This window comes from Sorex fumeus, unplaced genomic scaffold (assembly GCF_029834395.1).
Source record: "Sorex fumeus unplaced genomic scaffold, SorFum_2.1 ptg000073l, whole genome shotgun sequence".
NCBI classification, from domain to species: domain Eukaryota; kingdom Metazoa; phylum Chordata; class Mammalia; order Eulipotyphla; family Soricidae; genus Sorex; species Sorex fumeus.
The window spans coordinates 14,680,040-14,691,745 of NW_026606130.1; the positions used below are offsets into that span (position 1 = coordinate 14,680,040).

Sequence of the window (11,706 nt, forward strand, 5' to 3'; positions counted from 1 at the left end):
AGTGGTACTACATGGAAAGTATGATGTTAAGCGAAATGACTCAGAAAGAAAGGGATAGAGATAAACAGATTGCATTCATCTGGTGAAAATAAAGTAACAAAATAGTAGACTAACACCCAAGAATGGCCAAGATTAGTACCAGGAATTTTACCCCATGCCTTGGAGGCCAGCCACACATGCTAGGGGAAAAGGGAGCTCAGATAGAGAAGGGAACACCAAATAAAGGGTGTTGGGAGAATCCTCCCAGGATGGGAGAAGAATGCTGAAAGTAGACTATAGACCAAACATGATTGTCACCCATTGTCTCTTTTGCAAACCACAATACCCAATAAGAGAGAGAGAACAAAAGGCAATGCCCTGCCTCAGAGGCAGGGTGGGATTGGGGAGATGGGGGTGGGAGAGAAACTGGGATTTGTGGTGGTGGGAAATGGGCACTGGAGGAGGGATGGGTATTTGATCATTGTATAATTGAAACTCAAGCACAAAATTTGTAAGTATACAACTGTATTCATAATGTCTCACTAATAAAAATTAAAAAAAACTCAGTGGTTGCTCTCAGCAGTAGAATGACTACAGCTGAAGACAGAATTAGTGAGCTTGAAGATGAGCATCAGAAATTGTACAGGCAACAACAAACAATGGGAAAAGACCTCAAAAGATCTCTAAGGTGAATCAGAGAACTAGGAGATGATTCCAAGAGGAAAAATATTAGAATTATCCAAATACCAGTAGGACAGGGAAGCAACTCCAGTGAAAATCCACAGTTAAAGAAATCATTGCTGAAAAGTTCCCAGGGTAAGAGAATGCAGGCATCCAGATCCAAGGAGCCAGATAGCTGCCAGCAAAAAGAGACCCTAATAAAAAAATCTCCAAGGCATATCTGAGTCAGAATGATAGGTGCCGTGGATAGAGACACAATACAGCATGAGCAAGGTCAAAGAAGGAAATTACATACAAAGGAGCAGCCCTTAGATGTACAGCAGACATATCAGAGGAAACCCCTCAATCAGAAGACAATGGTGAGATATAGTGAAACAACTCGATGAAATGAACGCCTCATCAAGAAAACTTTATCCAGCTAAACTATCACTCAAACTCGATTCGAACAATACAACATTTTCTAGATAAACAATATCTCAGGAGTTTCATAGACTCAAAACAGAACCTAAAGGAAGGACTAAAGGGGCTCCTGTAAGACAAGAAGGAAAACACCTGTAAGCACAACCAACCCCTTCAGAAAGATGGCATAAACCCCATGACAATAATCTCTCTCAATATCAATAGTCTAAATTCACCAATCAAGAGACATAGAGTGGCAAAATGGATCCAGAAACTGAAAAATACATTCTGCTGCCTGCAAGAAACACATCTGAACAGTCAGAGCAAAGACGGACTCAAAGTTAAAGGATGGAAAATAATCCTGCAAGAAAACAGCTCTCTCACAAAAGTTGGGGTGACCACACTAGTATCCGACAACACAGATTTCAGGTTGGAAAAGACTAGAAGGGACAGCGAAAGACATATTCTATTTATTAAGAAATACAATAGGAAGAAATCAAACTCATAAATGTATATTCACCTAATGAGGGACCAGCTAAATACTTAAAACAACTGCTAACAGATTTTAACGAGGACATTGCTAGCAATACAATAGTAGTCAGAGATTTCAACACTGCCTTATCACCTCTGGATAGATCAACAAGAACAAAACTCAGCAAGTAAACACTGACTTTAAAAGAATAAATAGAAGAGAGAGGGCTAACAGAACTGTAGAGGGCTTTACACACCAAAAAGAAAGAATACAAATCGGCCTTTCTAGGGGGAGGGTCCCACTCGCTTTTTGAATTGGCCGTGGCCTTGCCCGGTGCGGCATGGCTCGGGCACTGCTGAGGGGACTCGGCGCTTGAAGTGGAGCCACGCCCAGCCCTCTCCCCCCATTAATCTTGTGTGTGTGGAGTGGAGCGCGCCAATACAGAAGAATATAAACTATGGCTGACAATACTGCATTAATATCCCCTACTGAAGGAACTAATTTGGCAAACTCATCCATTTTTTATTCTAAAGTTACTGACATTTCTAAGGAAAACTTATTTATTGGATCTACTCCATATGTTGATGAAGAAATGCCTCAGATTGAAACAAGAATGATATTAATTCAAGAAGCAGGAAAACAGGAAGAACTTATAAATGCCTTAAAGAATATTAAGATAATGGAAGTCTCTATAATAAAGATAAAAGAAAATTGTGCTGGAAAATCGGATGAAAAATTAATTTAAACGTATTCTTAACTATAGCACAGCGGGTAGGGCGTTTGCCTTGCACGCAGCCAACATGGCCGACCTCAGTTCGATTCCTCCGCCCCTCTCGGAGAGCCCGGCAAGCTACCGAGAGTATTCGATATGCCAGACACAGTAACAACAAAGTCTCCAATGGAGACGTTACTGGGCCCGCTCGAGCAAATCGATGATCAACGGGAGGGCCTTTACCTTTACCTTTACCTTTAATGTGGAAATTAAAGTGCTCTTTGTCAAAATGGAATCAGTGGAAGAATTTGAAAGTTTGGATTCTCCAGAATATGAAAATATATTTATAGTCACGGATTTCCAGAACAGTGTCTTTAATGACTTACACAAGACTGATTGCAGAGTTATTGGACCACCAGTTGTATTAAACTGTGCACAAAATGGAGGGCCATTGACATTTTCATGTCTTACACACTATTGTACAAGTATGATGAATCTAGTACTGTGCTTTACTGAATTCAGGAAGAAAGAACTGGTTAATTCGGTGACTGTGGTCCATCACATGGGTGGAGTGATTCGAAAAGAGTTTAATTCAAAAGTTGCACATTTGGTGGCAAATTGTACCCAAGGAGAAAAGTTCAGGATTGCTGTGAGACTGGATACTCCAATTATGAAGCCAGAATGGATTTATAAAGCTTGGGAAAGGTGGAATGAACAGAATTTCTGTGCAGCAGCTGATGACTCTAGATATGAATTTAAAGTCCCTCCATTTCAAGATTGCATTTTAAGTTTCCTGGGATTTTCAGATGAAGAGAAAACCAAGATGGAATAAATGACAGAACTGCAAGGAGGTAGCTACTAACCGGTTGGAGATGAGAGATGCAATCATCTCATAGTTGAAGAGAATATAGTGAAAGAAATTCCATTTGAACCTTCAAAGAAACTTTATGTTGTCAAGCAAGAGTGGTTCTGGGGAAGCATCCAGATGAATGCCCGGGCTGAAGGAACGATGTACTTATATGAAAAGGTTGATAGACCTAAATTGAAGAAATCGGTGTCACTGCTTTCTTTAAACACCCCAAACAGCAATTGCAAAAGACGTTGGTTAAAAGAGACACTTGCTCAGCTTTCAAGAGAGACAGACTTGTCACCTTTCACTCCCTGAAAGCGCCCATAAGCTGAACATTCCCTTTTACTGGGTCTTTCCTAGATAGCTCCAACACACCATAATCTATCATTGATCACTTGATCATTTGACTTCCCGTTAATCATCGATTTGCTCGAGCGGGTACCAGTAACATCTCCATTTGTCCCTGTCGCATGCTAGTGTAACCCAATGGCGTCTGTTCATTATAGGAACACGAAGAGCCTCAAACCGATCGTTCAGGATCTTGATGAAGAAGTCTGACCATCTGGTAGGTGGGCGGCCACGCAGTCTTTTGACATCCTGTGGAATCCGGTCGGTAATGGCTCTAGTCCAGCAGTAGTCTCTAAATCTCATTACGTGACCAGCCCACCTGATTTCTGACGCTTTGGCAAGAGACAGCATCTCTGATTCTTGATCAACGACGAAGGTCAAAACTCTGGATTCTTTCTCTTATTTGAGTGAAACGTGATACTCCAAGCATAGCTCTTTCAATTCCTCTTTGGGAGACCCGAATAGCGTTCTCATCCTGTTTGCGAAGGGCCCAGGTCTCTGAGGTATGTGTTAATGCAGGAAGAACAGTGGAATCAAAGAGATGTGCCCGGAGTCGGAGGTTCTTCATCCTCTTAGCTATTTCTTCGACGCTCTTGAAGGCGTTCCAAGCTGCTCCCTTACTACGCAGCTCAGGTGCCAGGTCATTTGTCATGTTGATTTCTTGACCTAGGTACACATAACTGTTGCATTCGGAGATGGTCGTTCCCTTGAGAGCGAATGGAGCGTCAGGAAGGAGGTTGTTTCTCATAAACATTGTCTTCGTAAGATTCAGCTGTAGTCCGACATTTCCACACTCATGGTCGAAGTCGGCCAGCATTTGTGCCACTTGGCTAATGTTTGGTGTTATTAAAACAATGTCATTACAACTGTACCTCATGGTGTTTCACTAATAAAAATTAAAAAAAACAATGTCATCAGCAAAGCAGAGGTGGTGTACTTGCCAACCATCTATCTTCACTCCCATTACTTCCCATTCCAGTCATCACATGATATTCTCGAGGGTGGCACTGAAGAGTTTTGGTGAAATGGTATCACCCTGCTGAACTCCTCTCTTGACATCAATGATTACTTCTTTATAGAATGGTGAGATCCTGGTAGTGAATCTGTAATACAGCTCATGGAGGATCCTGATGTATTGAGTTTGAATGCCCTGATTAGCTAGAGCTTCAATGACTGCTTCCATCTCAACAGAATCAAAGGGCTTCTTTAAATCAATGAACATTAGACAGAGGGGCATCTTGAACTCCCGAGAAACCTCAATGAACTTGGTTATCGTGTGGATATGGACGATGGAGCTGAATCCTTTGCGGAGCCCGGCTTGCTTGCATTGTTGTCCTTCATCTAGTGTTCTGCCAACCCTATTCAGGATGACTGGAGTGAACAGCTTGTAGATGACAGACAATACACAGATTGGGCAATAGTTGCCAATGTCGTGAATGTCTCCCTTCTTGTATAGTAGTACAGTCCTGCTGGTTTTCCATTGGGACAGAACCTTGCATTTAGACAGGTAGCATGTGAAGACCTGAGCCAGCGTATTGATGAGTACTGACGGCAAGTTCTTCAGGTGTTCAGGTCTGACCTTGTCTGGGCCGGGTGCTGTTCGTTTCTTTACTGACGATATGGTGTGTCGGATTTCGGAAGGGAGAACATTGAGAACGACATATCCATCTTGTGGAATTTGGTATGTCAGCAATTGGACATGGCTATTGAAGAGATTTGAGTAGAACTCATGGATAGTCTTCTCATTGCCCTTCTGGAAGATGTCATAGATCCATCAGGACATCGGAGAGCAGTCATCTTGGTCCTGTAGTTGTCGAAGGACAGGCGGGCTTACGAATACTTTTCTCGGCTCCTGCCGCATACACCAGCACTTCTGCTCTTCTCTCTTTGAGGTCTTCCTTGATCACATCTCTGCACTGCTTTGCGAGCTCAGACATTCGCTTGCGGTTGCCTGAGGCATGCGCCAAACCACATTGTCAAATAAGCTCAAGAGTTTTCGAAGACAGGCGTTTTCTTGTGGCTATCTCTCTCTTGGTGTTCCTCACGCAATCATGGAGGTGCTGAACCAGTTGATCATATTCCTCATCAGTGTTGTCAACAATGGCATCTTCTCATGTTGGCGCAATAGTGCCAAAGAGCTCCCAGTTGGTGGTTGTTCTGGGAGTTCTCTTCTTAAACTTAGCACCCCTTTCTCCCCTCTCTGTGAAGCAGAATTTTGTACGAAGGAGACTGTGGTCCGATCCCGTTTGGAATTTTGGGACATCAACATCAGGCAAAACCGTCGATTGAATATGATGTGGTCTATTTCGTTGTGGAATCGTCCACCGGGAGACTCCCATGTCCAACGGTTAGATTTGGCCTTCTGAACTGTGAGTTCCCATGGATGGTCTTGGTCGACCTGATGAACTGAGACAGTCTCTCACCCTGTTCGTTCCATTGTAGGCCATGGGTCCCTATGTGAAGTTCTTCGGCTGATCTTTTCGGTCCTATCTTGGCATTAAAATCACCTACAATGATCTTGTTGAAGGTGTGGTCTCCTTTATAGAACTTCTCTAGCTCCTTGTAGAACTTCTCAATTTCTCCTTCATCATAATTCGATGTTGGTGCGTAGACAATGAAGATAGAAACTGCAGGCAGTGAGCCACATCTATTCAAATGTAAACGTACAATTCGGGTTGTTAAGCATTCGAATGAATCAATGCTCATGGCCAAGTTTGTGTTGATAAGGACACCGACGCCTCTGACCTCTTTCATCACATGTTCTAAGAAACAATTCTTCTCCAATGTCAAAAACAGCGTGATGAGATTGGTGCGTTCTTGTCTCGGTCAGACCAATAATGTCGTACTTGATCTTTCGCGCTTGTACCATCAGGTCCTCGGTAGATGCATCTGATACTAGCATACATGCATTGAAAGTACAGACAATCATTTTTGTCTTCCATCGTTGTGGCAGCCTAGTTCGGCCTTGAGATTTTATCGCCCTCTCCTTTCTCATCCTTCTCAATGCTGCCATATTGGTGATGCCTTCAAGGTCAGGGGAATGAGGCCCATTTTAGTTACTGGTTTTGGCATATAGAATATATAACGGATAGCTTGCGAGGCTCTGCTGTGCGGGTGGAATACTCTCGGTAGCTTGCCAGGCTCTCTGAGAGGGATAGAGGCTTTTGGGGCGGCCTCTAATCACCCTTGTAGGTGTTACCATGGTTCAAACCATATTTGAACCCTTTCAAATATGGTACGGCAATTCTGAAAGATGGATATTTAGTGTCTTATAATGTATTGCGTGGCTGCTCAGCGGCCGCATGGTCCGGAAAGCGTCCTCGAGTATGGCAGTGGCTGGATAGTGGAGGTACTGGAGGTAGTGGAGTTCTGCCAGTGAGGTATTTATCTGGTACCAGTAGAGGTAGATTGGGTCTTCTGTGTCCAATCCAATCCCTCAGTCTCTGGTGGTTGGTTGAAGCAGACAGGGCAGGGCAGGGTGGGGCTCCTGATTTTAGGCCCTTTGTCACCTGTGTTACTGTGTCTGGCATATCAAATACTCTCGGTAGCTTGCCGGGCTCTCCGAGAGGGGCGGAGGAATCGAACTCGGGTCGGCCATGTTGGCCGCGTGTAAGGCGAACGCCCTACCCGCTGTGCTATCGCTCCAGCCTGTGGTTGGTGGGGGCAAGCAGAGAATCTCTGTCCCCGGGTCCATTAAGCCTGGAATCTAAGGTCTCAGAATTCCGCTTATCTTGATCTGTGGGGCTTCATTCGTGTGTGAGTCTCGGCCGGAGTGTCCGGAAAGCATCCTGGAGTGTGGCGGCAGCTGGGTAGTGGAGGTAGTGGAGGAATCTAGCATTAACTATGGAGATACGCCTAAGTCTTGTTCCAAATCTTCTAAAAGTTCCACTCCAGTTCCTTTAAAACAGTCAGCCAGGTGGCAGGTTGCAAAAGAGCTCTATCAGACTAAAAATAATTATGTAAATATTTTGACTACAATTATTCAGTTATTTCAGATACCTTTGGAAGAAGAAGGACATCGTGGTGGGCCTATCCTTGCACGGGAGGAAATAAAGACTATTTTTGGTAGTATCCCAGATATCTTTGATGGACACACTAAAATAAAGGATGATCTTGAAGACCTTATTATCAATTGGGATGAAAACAAAAGCATTGGTGATGTTTTTCTTAAATATTCAAAAGATTTGGTGAAAATTTTCCCTCCCTTTGTAAACTTTGAAATGAGCAAAGAAACAATTATTAAATGTGAAAAACAGAAACCAAGATTTCATGCTTTTCTGAAAATAAATCAAGCTAAGCCAGAATGTGGACGACAAAGCCTTGTTGAACTTCTTATCCGACCAGTTAAGAGGTTACCCAGTGTTGTATTACTTTTAAATGATCTTAAGAAGCATACAGCTGAAAAAAATCCTGACAAAAGCACTCTCGAAAAAGCTATTGGATCACTAAAGTAAGTCATGACGCATATTAATGAGGATGAAAGAAAAACTGAAGCCCAGAAACAGATTTTTGATGTTGTTTATGAAGTAGATGGATGCCCAGTTAACATTCTTAAAATGGCAATACTCCCCAACGCACTCTACATATTTAATACGATCCCTATAAGGATACCCATGAAATTCTTCAAAGAAATGGATCATGCACTCCTAAAATTCATTTAGAACAACAAACACCCACGAATGACTAATGTACTTCTTGGTAAAAAGAGAACAGGAGGCATCACCTTCACCAAGTCAAACTTTACTACAAAGCAGTAACAATTAAAACAACATGGTACTGGAAAAAAGGCAGAGCCGCAGACCAATGGAACAGGGTGGAATATTGCAACACACAACCTCAAATGTATGAACATCTAATCTTTGATAAGGGAAAAAGAAATGTGAATTGTAGCAAGGAAAGCCTCTTTAACAAATGATGCTGGCATAACTGGACAACCACATGCAAAAATGGGGTTAGACCTCGAAGTAACGCCATGCACAAATGTCATATCAAAATGGATTAAAGACCTCAACATCAGACAAGAATCCATAAGGTTCATTGAAGAAAAGGTCGGCGAAACTCTCCATGTTATTGAGGCTAATGGTATCTTCAAAGGTGACATGCCACTGACCAAACATGTGGAAACAGAAATAAACAAATGGGACTATATTAAACTAAGAAGCTTCTGCACCTCAAAGATACAGTGACCAAAATTCAAAGACAATCTACAGAATGGGAAAGGATATTCACCCAATAACCATCTGATTTGGAGTTTGTATCAAGGATATACAAAGCTCTCGTTGAACTCCACAAGAAGAAAACATCCAACCCCATCAAAAAATGGGATGATGAAATGAACAGAAACTTTGACAAAGAAGAAATCCGAATGGCTAAAAGACTCATGAAAAAATGCTCTACATTACTAAACATCAGGGAGATACAGATCAAAACAACAATGAGATACCATATCACACCACAGAATCTGGCCCACATCCAAAAGAACAAAAGCAACCACTGTTGGCGTGGCTGTGGCAAGAAAGGGACCCTCCTTCATTGCTGATGGGAATGCCGACTAGTTCAGCTCTTTTGGAAAACAGTATGGATGATTCTCAAAAAATTAGAATTTGAGCTCCCATTTGATCGAGCAATACCACTCCTGGGAATATATCCTGGAGAGACAAATATGTACAGTTGAAATGACATCTGCACTTCTCAGTTCACTGCTGAACTCTTAATAATAGCCAAAAGGTGGAAAAAACTCGAGTGTCCTAGAACAGATGACTGGTTAAAGAAACTTTGGTACACAATTGAATACTATGCAGCTGTTAGAAATGATGAAGTCATGAAATTTCCAAACAAGTGGTTAACATGTATAGTATCATGCTAAGTGAAATAAGTCAGAAACAGAGGGACAGACATAGAAAGACTGCACTCATTTGTGGAATATAAAGTAACAGAATGGGAGATGAACATCCAAGAATAGATGATTTAAGTACCAGGAGGTCTGCTTCACGGCTTGGTACCCAGCAGCACATGCTGGGAGAAAAGGTATCTCAGAAAGAGAAGAGAACACCAAGTAAAGGGTATTTGGAGGACTCTTTCAGGATGAGAGATGCATGCTGAAAGTAGACTATAGACCGAACACGATGGCGACTCAATACCTCTATTGCAAACCACAACACCCTAAGGAAGAGAGCAAAAGCTAATGCCCTGCCACAGAGGTGGGGCGGGATGGGGGGTTGAGTTGGGGGGGGGGGGTAGAGGGCTTTTGGGTTCATTGGTGTTGGAGAATGGGCACTGGTGAAGATATAGGTACAAGATCATTGTATAACTGAAACCCAAGCATGAAAGTTTGTAAGTCTAAAACTGTACCTCATGTAGTTTCACTAATAAAAAGAAAGAAAATATTCCTTGATACTATTAATGAGGAAATCAGTTACTAATATCGATGTAACTCAGAACTAGCATCAACTAGGAGGAAATTCGTAGCAATACAGAACTACATAAAGAAATAGGAAATCAGTTACCTAAATGCATGTCCGGAGAACAAAAAATCAAATGAATTGAAGACTAATAGAAGAAAGGAAGTAATAAAATAAGTGCAGAAATAAACAATTTAGAAACCAAGATCTCTATTTAAAGAATCAATGAAACTAAGAGATAGTTCTTCAAAAGAGTAAACAGTATATACAAACTGTTGGGCAGAAAACAAATGAGGATAATAAAAGTAGTCAAATAGATTCAGAAACAAAAGGGGAAAAATCCAGTAGAGTCCCCATTATCCAAAGACATCACGAAAACATTGTATGAACTACTTCAGACCTAAAGACAGTGGTAGGATATAGTGAACAAAACTCAATGAAATGAATGTTACACCAACAATATTTTACTCAGCCAGATGCTTATTCAGATTTGAAGGAACAGCATACAACTTCACAGATAAACAACTCAGGAACTTCATAGACTCAAAACCATCACCATAAGAAAAAATAACAGGTTACCATAAGATAAGACAAGTTCCACAAACACACCAAATTTCTGCAGAAAGATGGCACAAAATTCCATAACTATAACCTCTCTCAAATTTATGAGGGTAAATGCATCAAATAATAGACACAGAGTGGGAGGATGAATTATAATGTTGAACCCAACATTTTGCCTCCTAAAAACACATTTGAACATTTATTACAAATACAGACTCGCAGTCAAAGGTTTGAAGCAAGCAACTCCCTCAAAATATTAGAAGGCTGTACTAGTATCAGACCACACAAATTTCAGGTTGAAAAGGGTTACAAGAGACAGTAAAGATCATTTCTAAATGATAGAGGAATATGTACATCAGGAAGAACTCACATCCATAATCATATATCTACCTGAAAAAGAAACAACAAAATACTTAAAACAATGGTTAATGGACCTGAAGAAAGACAATGTTAGCAACACAATAGTACTTGGAGATTTCAACCCTTCATAGTCACCACTTGATAGATAGGCTCAGCAAGGAAATACTTTATTAGAGGGAAGAAATGAAAGAGAGGGAGATTGCGTGTGTATATCGATTCAACCTCAAAAGGCCAAATACACATTCATATTCAATGCACATGGAGCATTTTCCAAGATAGTCTACATGCAGGGACAGAAAAATACCTCCATAAAATTAAAAAGATAGAAATTGTAATAACTATTTTTTCATACCATGATATACTGAAAATAGAAGTTAATCAGACACAGAAATGCATAATCAAATCAAATACTTAGAAATTAAATAGCTCACTGAATACACATTCTTCTCAAATGCACATGGGACATTCCTCAAGATAGACATGTTAGGACACAAATCATAGTTCCACAAAGTCAAAAGCATAGAAATAATAAAAACTCTCTTCTCAGATATGATGCACTGAAAGTAGAAGGTAATCACAAACTGAAATGGAGAAACAACTCAAACACCTGGAAATTAAATAGTTTGTTAGTGAAACACCAGTGGGTCAGTGGGGATGCCAAAGAGGAAATTAAAATATTCATGGAACAAATGATAATGAGAACATTACCTACCAGAACTTGTGAAATACAGCAAACATGATGTTGAGGAAAATTCACTGTTGTGCAAGTAATTATCAGGAAACAACGGAGAGCCCACATAAGTAACTTGACTGAGCAACTTAAGAAACTTGAAAATAATGAACAAATGAAAGATTACTTTGTGAATCTTTGAGAGAACCTAGAAGAAATAGATAAATTACTGAACTCATATAATCTTCCAAAGCTGAACCAAGATGATTTGGA

The 11,706-nt window shown here is 41.0% G+C and overlaps 1 pseudogene; it reads left to right on the forward strand.

The window, feature by feature from the left end:
• The first annotated feature begins 1,970 nt into the window (after positions 1-1,970).
• Positions 1,971-10,725, forward strand: LOC130038124 (protein ECT2-like; annotated as a pseudogene).
• The last annotated feature ends 981 nt before the right edge of the window (positions 10,726-11,706 follow it).